Raw genomic sequence first — 14,324 nt, forward strand, 5'->3', positions numbered from 1 at the left:
CTCTTAACCACAACATGAAAAGAGTAGTAACTGAGCAGACACAGGAAGCAAGCTAGGCAGGAATAATGTGAGAGAGGTTAGTATTTGCCTCAAACACCTGAGATTCACTTTTAACAGCTGCTGGGTTTCCCAGGTATAAGCCCTAACATTGGCACAAATAAGGAAATGGCAATGGACATAGCTCTCCCCGACCTCCTTACATACACACACACACACAAGCACTCACACACACACACAGAAATCTCAGACTCAGAGAGGACATGGAATTGGAATCACCACATGTAACCTTATATACCTTCTGAAGCAGCTTTTCTCCCTTTCCAGGACCAGCTTTCCATCTGGTTCCATTCTGAAAGGGCCATGAACTTGGCAGAGTGGAGGCTGGTTGGATAGTGACTGGGAACTATCCAGTGCTATCTGGAAGTGGTTTGGGGCTCTCATACCTGCTGGTGAGATAGTTTTTAACTGGCGTAAAATAACTAAAAAGCTAGAGAAGGCCAAAATGATGTTCAAAGCCTCATGTTCCTCATGGTCCTCTTCCCCAGCCTCTTTGTTTCAGGTGACACCTTGTGTGTGTCTTCTCCAGAAAGCATCTTGTGCTCAGACTCTGCCTGATAGCATCTTCCTCTCTCCACCTCTATGAAAACTTGACACCTTCAAATCAGACCCTCTACGAATCCAAATCTAAAATCCCCAATTCTGTTTCTAAGTTAACTGGAGCAAGCAAACAACTAGAAGGAAAGATTAAAATTGCAATGGCCCTTGATTCTTCATAGTAGACAAATATACTCCAGAACTTCTGGGAGAAAACTTGCTTTATGGTTCTGGCAGTCTGTTGAAGCCTTTTGGTAAGTTACCTATTCTGTTTCAGAGGGGGAAACTTTATTTTAAATTAGTCCACTTAAGAGGCACACTTAGAAGAGACAATGGAATCCATTTTGTAATTTTTATGCACAAGTTAATTGATTCCAAAATAGCTCTAAAAGGATCCTTACAGCATACAAAACAAACAAAAACTTTGATCACCTGGGCAAGTGAACTTAGTCCATCTACCAAAAACACAAGTTGTATCCAACTATTCTTTTGAGTTTGTATCTGAGACATGACTAACATTTAAAACACAGCTATGAAGTTCCTGTTTGCATCTGTCTGTATGCTTATGTTTGTCTGTATACATACACATGCATGGGTTTCCCAGGCATCTCAGTGGGTAAAGAATCCAACTGCAATGCAAGAGTCACAGGCAGATGCAGGTTTGATCCCCAGATCAGGAAGATCCCCTGGAGAAGGACATGGCAACCCACTCCAGTATTCTTGCCTGGAGAATGTGGTGGACAGAGGAGCCTGGCAGGGGTAATGTCAGTCTTCCAACTTTGTTGTTCTCCTTCCATACTGTGTTGGCTGTTCTGAGCCTTTTTTTTTTCTTCATATAAACTTGAGAAGTAGTTTGTCAGTATCCATAAAATAACTTTAAGGGATTTTGACTGGGATTGTGTTGAATTTATGAATTAAATTTATGAATCTGTGACTCAAGTTGAATGTAATAATCAACTGACATCTTAAACACTGAGTCTCCCTATCCCTGAGCATGGAAGTGCATCTCCATTTACTTATTCCTTCTTTAATATCTTTCATCTGTTTTGTTGTTTTCCCTCAAGTCTTATACGTATCTTAGGTCCATTTCATTTAGTGCTAATGTAAATGGTAGCATCTTTTAATTTCAAATTTCAGTTATTCACTGCTGCATATATAGGAAGACAATAGACTTTTGTATTAACTTTGTATTCTGCAACTTTGCTGTATCTTCCATTAGTTCCAGTTGTTTGCTTGTTTTTGTAAATTCTGGTGGACTGTCTATTAATACATAATCATGTTGTCTACAAATTAACACAATTTTATTTCTTCCTTTTCAATCCGCATATATATTTTTTCTTTCCTTTTTGTATTAGCTAAGACTTCCAGTATGATGCTGAAAAGCAGAGGTGAGCCAGGAAAGACATTTTGCCTTGTTTGTGATCTTAATGGGAAAACTTCAAACTTTTCCTGTTAGGTGTGATATTAGCTGTAGGTATATTAGTTGTAGGTTTTTGTAGATGTTTTTAAAAAACCAAGTTGAGGAAATTCACTTCTATTCTTCATTTACTGAAGTTTTGGTCATGAATGGTGTTGGATTTTGTCAAATGCTTTTTCTGCTATATCCATTGATAAGGTTATGTGATTCTGATACAGTTCATACACTCGCAGATTTGGGACTGAAACAGCTGAGTGTGCGTTCATATACACCTAGGTATTGTTGATATGTGGCATTCTTTATCTCTGGATTGTATTGCTAAAATTTATTTGTAAAGAGTTCTATTTAGTTGGCTTAAAAACAAGCAAGCACTATATGAAGTAAAGAAATGTTACAGAAACTAACCCCAAATGCTTTTCAAGTTCACATAATCTAGGGTGGTGGCTGTTGTTGTTGTTTAGTTGCTAAGTTGTGTCTGATTCTTTTTTGACCCCATGGACTGTAGCCCATCAGGCTCTTCTGTCCATGGGATTCTCCAGTCAAGAATACTGGAGTGGGTTGCCATTTTCTTCTCCAGGGGCTGTTAACTTTTATTTGTATAGGTACATATCAATATATGTGTTCCAAAGTTGTGTGAAATCTCTAAAATTCTAAGTTGTCCTGATACACTTTTACTGGCCATATTTTAAAATGTATGTCACAGAAATAAGCAGATCCCCTTGTCAATCTCATTATAATGAAATCTCAACAGATCTTTAATAATGGTCATCTTCAAGTCTTTTTGCCATTTATGGAAAGTTACTACTTCAGTCTGGTGTTTTTGCAAAATGCTTTTCATCTTCAAAAACCTTCGTGGAAAGGATTCTGATAGGTACTCTGTAATACAGGGTTTTTTGGATAAGTTTAAGATTATAACACTGAATTGGATAAGGATTTCTAAAACTCCAATGGAAAACTAATTGCCTTAGTGTTTTATGTTTCAGATGTAAAGGATCCCTTTTTGTCCTCTCCTCTAAGCTACCTATAACTTATAGCAATTTGATAAATGATGTCTTCACAATAAAGGTTGAAGCAGTTATTTTTTTCTGCCTACTTGATCTTTCAAAGTGTTCTGAAATGCTTATTAAATGTTCTTTTTTTCTCATGACAATGTAAGTATTTGTGTAGGTTCGATGGCAGGCTGTTCTTGTAATGGGATGCCCAACGCACCTCGTTACTGCATCTTTTGATCCACAACTGATAAAGCGCTTATTAAATGTTCTTTTTTCTCATGACAACGTAAGTATTTGTGTGGGTTCAATGGCAGGCTGTTCTTGTAATGGGATGCCCAACGCACCTCGTTACTGCATCTCTTGATCCACAACTGATAAAGGGAGACAGACATCTACACTGTAAAGGCCTAAATTGCTTCTACTAAAAACAGCCTTGTTCTGGTAGAGCACTCTTTTTCATTATGCACCTAAAAGATAAAGACTTCAGACATCACATGCTACAACCTGGAGATTTTGTGTACTGGAAAAGGCACCTCCAAAAGGTGCCTCCCTCCAGCCTGAAGGGCAATTATCAGCTCCCATTAACTAACCCCTGTGCCGCCAAAGGCCCGGGAGTAGACTCCTAGCATTTGCACATGCTGTACCTAAGGAGGAAGCAAATCCCAGACTGGACCTACATATTGTATGGCAACCTGAAGATAAAGCTCACTAGGATCTGATGCAGAAGACATCTGAGGCTGGGAGCTTTCCCGAGATGTCTATGCCAGGCCTGTATACTTTTCTTTCAGTACTGTCTCTTCCCTTATTTTCTCATTCCTCCGTGGAAGGACAATGCCTTGGTCCATATTCCCTAATTCCTTGTGAAAGAAGGAAAGCTCTCCAGTTGCTGGATCTGCCACTGAAAACCTCGGTCCATCCAAGATAGCAATGACCCTTGGGCTCAGTCTGTCCAAGAATGCAATGACCCTTTAGTTCTTCCTAGAAGTAATTTCACTGGGGTTCCAGAAGCTGTTGTCTACCCAGATTCTTCTGTGGGTCCATTTTATAGAGTCAGTGATTACCTAAATTTATTCCTTGCTTCAACTGGACCCAGTCCTAGAATGGGTAAACAAGATCTTTTGAATATTTATATGGAAGTTTCTCCAGAGTTAGAAATGCAAGTTGGATTATTTATAAATTTGTTGAATATCTATACACACAGGTGACCCCTCAGGATGTAACAGTATAATGTCTAAGGCTTTGTTAAGTAACGCTAATGCCTCTGTACCAACAAATAAATCCACAGATACAATCTCTTATGTGGGCACCTTAAGAACACCAGCTGCTTTTATTTTCATATATGGAAGTTTGAGAAATGGCCTCTATGCTTGAGCAATCCATCACCTTGGTAGCTAGAGAATACAAGGTCAGGGTGTCTTTGTTGTGTTCACTGGCCTATTCTCCCTACATAACTGAACAGAGCCTCTCATTGATCTGTCCAATTAAGCCTCTATAACTGCCTTAAGTGAGAACTTCTGGGAGGTGTACGTAATTCTGGTTTTGCCTCCCTAGGGAGAGCTTTGGAGTGCAAATAAACAAATGGTCAGGAGCCTCTCCTGACATTAGAAAGTTAGTTGATTCTGTAGACAGAGTTTTAGCTCAGCAATGGTCACTTAAATTCCTGGCCAAAGTGGTTTTGGATAATCACATAGTCCTTGATTACCTATCTGCTGAGCAAGGAGGGATCTGTGCAATAACAAACACCTCTTGCTTCACTTGGATAAAAGCCTCTGAAATAGGTCAAACACACTGGTCACATCAACTTCTACCAGACTACCCACTGTCTCTTAGTTTATTCACCTGGCTACCTTTGGGTCTGGGTTCCTGGTATAGAACCATCTTACAAACTGGGTTTATTATGTGGTTTTAAATTTTGCTCTGTATACTTGTTAAGTTCTGTATTTATTGCTTGTCAGGCCTTTATAAAAATGACTTGCCTAATGTAAGAAGGTGCTACGCTAGCTCATCGCTTTGAGATTATTTCTACCACTTACAACCTTGACTTTAAACGGGCTTTTAACCAAAAAATGCATGAGAGTTTTCCCTACTTCTTTCCAGCTTCGTGCGGTTTCTGATTTGTGTACTTTCTCTTTGATGTGGGACATGACAATCAGGCAAGGTCCCTTCTGGCACCAAGGGACAAATCAGTACATGCGGAGGTCCTGACTTGATCTGCAACCCTTAGAGGAAAGATCTTGACCAAAAGGAGGGAATGTAGAATTAATTAAAGAAATTTCAGTTAAAATTAGAGTTGGGACAGGCCTGCAGGGCTAACTCTCATGCTCAGCCATCATAAATCACTCCAATCAGGAAGAGATGTACATTTACATCTCTGACAGGAAAATGTTGCCTACTTTACTGCCCAGCAGGAAGAAGAAAACTTCTCTCTACCCACCAACAGCCCAGTCAGTCATAGACTATAGCGGCCAACGAATCAGAAGCATCTAACTTTTTACTCCCAGTTTCCTCTAGTGGAGCCTGGTTAGACAGTCCTTCCCAGCTTCTCCCTTTTCCCTGTAAAAGCAAGTTTCCCTTCTTTGTTCTCTGGATTTTCTATGATCTGCCAAAGTTCTCATATCCCAAATTGCAATTCCTCTTTCAATTCCCAAATAAACTTCCTTGTACTGATAAAATAACTGGACATTATATCATTAAAGTCTACAAAGTATAGCAGAACAAAGGACCAGAAAAGCAAGGAGACTTAGGTTATAATTCTAACCCTACAGCTAACCTATTTGTGATTTTGTTCAGTTCATTTAATCTCTCTGACCTTGTTCACTTGTGTGACAGGTGAAGATATTGATCAAGATGACCTTTCATTCCTTCTGAGCTCCAAAATTCTTTAGACCATGGAAGGTACAAGAGTTCTAAATTTCTGTGCTATGGGACATGAAGTGCCTCACAAAATGTTCCCTTGATTCTTTTTTTTTTTTTCCAATTTTAAACTTTTTATTTTCTTTTGGGGTATGGCCGATTGACAATATTGTAATGGTTTCAGGTGAACAGCGAAGGGACTCAGTCATACATACACGTGCATCCGCTCCCCCACAAACACCCCTCCCAGCCAGCCTGGCATACAACATTGAGCAGAATTTCACGTGCTGTCCAATAGGTCCTTGTTAGTTACTAGGCTCTAAATGTTCTAAACCTTTGCCATAACCCATCTTTGTCCAAGGCACTGTCTTGGCTCCCCTCTTTGTTCCAAATTCAGTACCTTAAAGCTTATTTCACCCCATTCCTACTCCAAGTGAAAAATGGAATTACCTGGGTAAGCCCTACCCCAATGTCACACAGTGGGGAATTGATCCCCTTCTAGCGGGGAAAGCCTTAAGATAGTATCACAATACTGAATTTTCTTCTGTGGAGGGCATAAATGTTCCTTAAACAGTAAGTCCAAAAAGCTTTTCTTAAACTGCTTGCAATACAACTAAATATTGAGAAGGATGTCTTCCGGCAAATTCAGCAAATTCCTCGGGCCTGAATGCTTTCAGTTAAAATACAAATGGTGTATACAAATTCTTCTTTAAGCTAGATTTTTAAATGACTTAAAGCAAATTCCCATATATACAGATTTCTAAATTCACTACATTTTATTCATGGCTGCTCACCTGTTTACATAGACATCCACAATCACATTGCCTCCCCCACATGGTTGGGAGTTACTATAGATTAGAGAGCTTATGAAGAGGGATGGCGTCTAAAAGTGCTGTGTCAAAGACAAAGAAACTTTGAATATAATTTCAATGAAAAGCACTGAAGGTACACTTCCAAGAATCTGTCTTTAACCAAAATGTAAAAAATGCAGTCAAACTCTTCTGCTTCCTCAGGGTCTTGACCTTGACTCTGTGTCCTGATTTCAGGCTATACCATGTCTGAATATAGTGCGGCCAGCATCAACCGCACTGCAAGGTATATTTTTAGTCCTGCCAGTTTAGTGCCCTCTCTTTTGTGCAGTATTTAATAAGCTTGATTATATATATATTAACTTTGTTATGTTCGGATTTTCTTTTCTTTTTTTTAAACGGAGTCTTTTCTTAAATTTATTTTATTTTATTATTTATTTTGGCTGTGCAGGGTCTTAGTTGCTGTGTGTGGGCTTTCTGTGGTTGTGGCGATCGAGGGCTGCTCTCTAGTTGAGGTGTGCGGGCTTCTCTTGTTGCAGAGCTCTGGCTCTAGGACCCGTGAGCTCAGTGGTTGTGGCACATGGGCACTGTGGCGGGTGGAATCTCCCTGAACCAGGGATTGAACCCATGTCTCCCGCGTTGGCAGGACGATTCTTAACCACTGGACCACCAAGGAAGTCCTATATCCTTTTTTTTTTAATTTCCCACATTGCACAAATCTTACCAGGATTATAAGATGTCCATGCCCCAATGTACTGTGGAGCAGAACCAACTTCTCACAGATCTATAGTAAATGGGATAGACTGGTTTTTTCCTTAGTGGCAACTGGTGCCAACCCTCTCTTCGCTAGTTCTTGAACTTGGTAAATGAAATCAACATTCCCTTGTCTGGAGACACTTGAAAAAAAAAATCTCAACTGAGGCAGATTCCTCTTAAGGTTATACTTTTTTCCCTCAAGATCTGACCTATTTCCCTCATTGCCTTCAGACTGGTAACTATGGTAAGAGCTCAGCATAGTCCCAGAGCAGAAATACAGTTCCTATTCTGGGAGGAAGTAGCCTACATGCCAAAGAAATTTCAGGACCTGGTGAATATGAATATTTCAGGAGGACACGTGTACAAGGATCTTGAGGATACTGGATCAGGGATGGTGGTGGTTGGTGGGGATATAAAGCTCGGTGGAGTATAGTTTATTGACGTGGGAGCACTCCTCCATGACTTAGAGCTCAGTGTTCTGGCAAGAACACAAGGAGCCCATCTCACATAGTGCTGCTAAGATGACTCTTTGAAGCTTGTGCATTAAGAGCCTACTATTAACATAAATGAGGTGGGGATGCTGGAACTGCCTTGACATAGTATTGAGGAAAAATGCCAATGATTCAAGGAGGTAAAAATATTAGAATAAATTTATTATGTGTGATCAAGAAAAGCTAGCACTGGACAATCTTCCCTGGGAAAACGGAGAGGACACTTCTTTTGCTAAAGCAATGAGGAATACTTGCTAAGGGACATCAGCTAATTTAAGAAGCTCAGTGACAACTATCCCATTTAGGATGGGGTTGACAGAAGAAGGTATTGCAAAGGAATTGAGATCACTAATATCAAGGTGCTGATAGGATTCTGGAATGGCAGAGACCAATGGCAGCACTTAGAATAAAGAGGACATAAGCCATAATAAGGCAATGGCAACCCACTCTGGTACTCTTGCCTGGAAAATCCCATGAACAGAGGAGCCTGGTAGGCTGCAGTCCATGGGGTTGTGAAGTGTCAGACACAACTGAGCGACTTCACTTTCACTTTTCACTTTCCTGCATTGGAGAAGAAAATGGCAACCTACTCCGGTGTTCTTGCCTGGAGAATCCCAGGAACAGGGAAACCTGGTGGGCTGCCGTGTATGGGGTCGCAGAGAGTTGGACATGACTGAAGTGACTTAGCAGCAGCAGCAGCAGGCTATCTGTTATAGGATTCAATCTGCCTTAGTGCTTTTTTCCTTAGTGGCAACTGGTGCCAACCCTCTCTTCGCTAGTTCTTGAACTTGGTAGATGAAATCTACCCTGCCCCCCCGCCCCCGCAGGAATCAGTAGCAGTAACTGATAAATCATGGTATTCTCTGAGGGCAGGTCAGGTAGAGAACCACTCAGAACATTATTTAACTTGTAACAAAGAATAAAAACTGGTGAACAGAAAACCTTCACCAGCTTTCACTTCAGCAGAAAAGAGTCCATCACCCAGTTTCCAAATATGTCATTTCATAGACCCAAATCTCACTCATTGAAAGAGAGGTGGATCCCCTTGAGGAAAGACAATGCAATGCTACTTTAAGTATGTATGATAAACATTCTCGTGATCCTAGCCAAAGGGGATCTAAGATTGTTTATCAGGGTTAACATACACTGACAGAAAGGGAATCCCCAGACTTTTAAAGAACTGCTGAATATTGGGACTATGGTTCTGTGTTCACACTGACTCAAGGGTGCTGCAGCCCCTTCATTACCCTCTCGTTGAAAGGGGTTATAAGGAGGGCCAGGTTAGAAATGGAGTTCCGCCTGTCTCAGATGGGTTCAGTGGATCTGTTGGAGCTACCCTGTGGTTATTTCTCTAGTTTCTGAGTATGCAGTTAGGGTGCATAACTAACTATTAATACAGTTAGCATTAATAGCTGGGAGAAGCCGTACATTGGTTTCCCAACCTGTGAAGAGCCGTTATGGCAAGAAACTTGAAACTGTCTCTTCCCTCCATCAAGTGAGCATGGCAAAATAATACACACTGGCAGGATTGCACACCAGCTACCCAGCATGGTTGCTAAGTCAATAATATATCACAGAATTTGGAGGTAATTTTTTTCCTTCCATGTTTTACTCTTTCAGACCCTCAATCTTGCTCTTTGGGATTACTTTTTAAATAAACTACTTGCATACGAGACTGCTTTTGGGAAGACTTGGGATAAGATGATTCCTCAATGGCCTTGTCTGTGTTATTCCACTTATTTTGGGGAACCACATTTGGTCCCATCACTTCATGGGAAGTAGATGGGGAAACAGTGGAAACAGTGTCAGACTTTATTTTTTTGGGCTCCAAAATCACTGCAGATGGTGACTGAAGCCATGAAATTAAAAGACACTTACTCCTTGGAAGGAAAGTTATGACCAACCTAGATAGCATATTCAAAAGCAGAGACATTACTTTGCCAACAAAGGTTCATCTAGTCAAGGCTATGGTTTTTCCTGTGGTCATGTATGGATGTGAGAGTTGGACTGTGAAGAAAGCTGAGCACTGAAGAATTGGTGCTTTTGAACTGTGGTGTTGGAGAAGACTCTTGAGAGTCCCTTGGACTGCAAGGAGATCCAAGCAGTCCATTCTGAAGGAGATCAGCCCTGGGATTTCTTTGGAAGGAATGATGCTAAAGCTGAAACTCCAGTACTTTGCCCAACTCATGCGAAGAGTTGACTCATTGGAAAAGACTCTGATGCTGGGAGGGATTGGGGGCAGGAGGAGAAGGGGATGACAGAGGATGAGATGGCTGGATGGCATCACTGACTCGATGGACATGAGTCTGAGTGAACTCCGGGAGTTGGTGATGGACAGGGAGGTCTGGCATGCTGCAATTCATGGGGTCGCAAAGAGTTGGACACGACTGAGCGACTGAACTGAACTGAACTGATACCTCTATCTTCTGTGGCTACATTATCTGAATGGAAGCTGCCATATTCTTAGAGGACTTTTCCTGGCAGTAGTAATTTGTCAAGGGATGGATATGGGACACAAATGGGCCAAGAGGAGTGCTTCTCCAAATTTCCTCCATATGGAGCTTTTGGGGAAAATAGCCTCAAGTCTGAGCACTATTGGCAGAACAGAGAGTCTGCCCAGACCTGCAAAAACTCATATTTGCTAAAGCCACCGTATCTGCTATACCTCGTCTGGAAGAATGCATTCTATCTGCCGTCCCTTCCCCAAATAGTTTGAGAGTATCTTATTGAGGCATTTAAATTACATTCAGAATTATAGTTCCTGAGCTTCCGGTCCCTTGAATACAAGCGAAAGCAGAGAAGAAGGTGGAAACAACTGCTGATTGCTAATAAACAGTATCAAATAGGGGAGATGTTGTGTACTTCACAGGATTGGGGACGGCTAAATGAGATTATGTGCAATGGCTGGTTTAGATTAGGAATTAAATATATCAGAGGAAATTCAGCTAAAAAAACAGCAGGTAAAGCAGTATTGCCAGGTGAAAGATTTTATCTGTTACAACCTATTTCTCTTTAACACTTCTAAAGGGATAAAACAATCAGTCATTTCTATAAACATATGACATAAAAATGTACCAACTTTTCTACCATTATATTATTGCTATCAGTCAGTCAGTTCAGTCACTCAGTCGTGTCCGACTCTTTGCGACCCCATGAATCGCAGCACGCCAGGCCTCCCTGTCCATCACCATCTCCTGGAGTTCACTCAAACTCACTCCATCGAGTTGGTGATGCCATCCAACCATCTCATCCTCTGTCGTCCCCTTCTCCTCCTGCCCCCAATCCCTCCCAGCATCAGAGTCTTTTCCAGTGAGTCAACTCTTCGCATGAGGTGGCCAAAGTACTGGAGTTTCAGCTTCAGCATCATTCCTTCCAAAGAAATCCCAGGGCTGATCTCCTTCAGAATGGACTGCTTGGATCTCCTTGCAGTCCAAGGGACTCTCAAGAGTCTTCTCCAACACCACAGTTCAAAAGCACCAATTCTTCAGTGCTCAGCTTTCTTCACAGTCCAACTCTCACATCCATACATGACCACTGGAAAGACCATAGCCTTGACTAGATGGACCTTTGTTGGCAAAGTAATGTCTCTGCTTTTCAATATGCTATCTAGGTTGGTCATAACTTTTCTTCCAAGTGTCTTTTAATTTCATGGCTGCAGTCACCATCTGCAGTGATTTTGGAGGCCAAAAAATAAAGTCTGACACTGTTTCCCCTGTTTCCCCATCTATCTGCCATGAAGTGATGGGACCAGATGCCGTGATCTTCGTTTTCTGAATGTTGAGCTTTAAGCCAACTTCTTCACTCTCCACTTTCACTTTCATCAAGAGGCTTTTTAGTTCCTCTTCACTTTCTGCCATAAGTGTGGTGTCATCTGCATATCTGAGGCTATTGATATTTCTCCCGGCAATCTTGATTCTAGCTTGTGCTTCTTCCAGCCCAGCATTTCTCATGATGGACCTAACAGAAGCAGAAGATATTAAGAAGAGGTGGCAAGAATACACAGAAGAACTGTACAAAACAGATCTTCATGACCAAGATAATCACGATGGTATGATCACTCACCTAGAGCCAGACATCCTGGAATGTGAAGTCAAGTGGGCCTTAGAAAGCATCACTACGAACAAAGCTAGTGGAGGTGATGGAATTCCAGTTGAGCTATTCCAAATCCTGAAAGATGATGCTGTGAAAGTGCTGCACTCAATATGCCAGCAAATTTGGAAAACTCAGCAGTGGCCACAGGACTGGAAAAGGTCAGTTTTCATTCCAATCCCAAAGAAAGGCAATGCCAAAGAATGCTCAAACTACTGCACAATTGTACTCATCCCACATGATAGTAAAGTAATGCTCAAAATTATTACTATAGGTATTATTTAATCTCTGAGCTAGGTATTATTATCTTCATTTTACAGATGGAAAAATGGGCTTTGAAGAACTATGTATTTTCCTCTAGTTTATGTCATTAGTAAGTGACAGAAATAGGTCTTGAACTTAGTGTTTTTTAGCTTCGAAGTTTATGGTCTTTTCTCTGTACCATGTTGACTTCTAATAGAAGTACGAATGGTCTTTGGAGTACAAATGAATTAATCCCAGTTGGGGGAATCTGAGAACCATTTTGAAGGAAGTAAGACTTATGGCTGGCCTTTGGAATAACTCAACAGGTGACTATGGGGAAGGAAAGCACATTCCAGGTAAGGACAAACCTGGAGAGAGAAAAGCAGACAGCCTATCTGGAGAGTGATGAGTGGCTTGGGGTTCAGAATTCAGTGGCTGCCAGAAAGCATTTCCCAGATGAAGCTCAGCAAGGCCAGTGACTGGGTCTGCACCACTGTGTCCTCAAGAGCCCAACACAGCACCCGGCACAATACTGGAACAAGTTCAGTAAAGATCTTTAAAAAGGTTGAAGCCAAGAAAAAGAAAAGATAATGATCATAGCCTGGTGCTATATAGGGTAAGGGGGGGCTCGAAGAACTTGTAGGGTCAGAAACTGCTGACTTTGTGCCTTTTGTTGTTGCTGTAGTTCCCGCAGTGAAGCCACCACCCCACTGCTAGTCTCCACCCAACCAATACTAAGTAAGTGATGTGGACAATATCACACCACTCAAGGCCTCTTGTTAAATAGAGGCTGGGAGAAGTGCAGGAACCACCCAAGAAGACAGAGTGACCTGGGCAGTGTCAAGCCCAGGCTGTCTTACCCCAGGATTTGACAGAAACACTGCTCAAACTACTGCACAATTGCACTCATCCCACATGATAGTAAAGTAATGCTCAAAATTATTGCTATAAAAGCTATCAGCTTTTCCTTAAATTATGAAATGGAGGTTCAAGCATGTCTTAGTAGGATAAGTTTCACATAGAAAAAAGTGCACAGGTAAAGAACCAAAGGCAAATAGTATATCTGAGCATATTAACTGAAAACAAAGTGTTAGCAAATCAAAGAACAGTTAAAATTCTTATAGCAGCTCAAAATGATCACCATAAACTCTGAGACACTGAACTCTGAAAATTAAATCGAATAAAAGAAATGTTGCTCAGAGAAACCCTTAATTGCGCCAATGAATTTTTTCAGTGCATTTCTTTAATGTAATGATAAATATTTGACTGCTTAGAAAATCCAAATATTTACATTTGTAATCCTCATAATGACCCTGAAGGATTCAGAAAGTATAAAAAGTTATTGTGAGCATTCTACAGCATTATAACTGCCTTTGCTAAATCTATTGTATTCTGACCTGTGATATTGTTATGCACTTGCATTTTCTCTCCCACTAGATTGCAGTTCAATTTTGCAGTCCTTCAAATTGCCTTGTACATAGTAAGTGATGAATAGATGCTGAATTCAATTGACAGTTTTCCCAGTGTTTATCCTATGTATTAGAAGAGAATGAAACATTAGTTACCTTAGTAATTTAACATTTGCTTGAAAAGGGTAAGAATGTGTTTATGAAACTCTTACAATTTTATTATTTCTAATATGAAATTAAAATATAATTTAGAACCACCTGAATTTTTTTGGTTTTATTTATTTTTTATTTTTTGGCTGTGCTTCTTGGCATGTGGGATCTTAGTTCTTCTACCAGGGGTTGAACTTGTGCCCCCTGCAGTGAAAGCACAGAATCTTAACCACTGGACCACCAGGAAGTGCCAGAATCACCTGAATTGTTATCACACTTTTTCTCTAAAGAGCTCATTGCTCACCATGGACTTTAAGGCCACAATTTCAGTAACAGATGGCCATTGCTGATCCCACACAGACATCTACCCATCTCCGGCTCAGAGAGAGACGCTTTGCTTAGAATGGAGAAGTGGTTCCTGCAGTGAAGGTGGAGGAATACAAATGTGTATCAAAAATGAAGATGAAAATGAATATAATCTTGTAACAATCTTGTAAACAATTTGGTGAATATCTTTCCAT

At 40.8% G+C, this 14,324-nt stretch overlaps 1 long non-coding RNA gene across 1 annotated transcript in view; it reads left to right on the forward strand.

The window, feature by feature from the left end:
• The window catches only part of LOC132344874 (uncharacterized), a 34,712-nt gene extending 20,796 nt beyond the window's left edge, over positions 1-13,916 (forward strand). Inside the window, exon 3 of the long non-coding RNA XR_009493915.1 lies at positions 11,848-13,916. This is a non-coding gene — a long non-coding RNA (uncharacterized lncRNA). The remainder of the gene's footprint in view (positions 1-11,847) is intronic.
• The last annotated feature ends 408 nt before the right edge of the window (positions 13,917-14,324 follow it).

Source organism: Bos taurus, chromosome 3 (assembly GCF_002263795.3).
Source record: "Bos taurus isolate L1 Dominette 01449 registration number 42190680 breed Hereford chromosome 3, ARS-UCD2.0, whole genome shotgun sequence".
Taxonomy (NCBI): Eukaryota; Metazoa; Chordata; class Mammalia; order Artiodactyla; family Bovidae; genus Bos; species Bos taurus.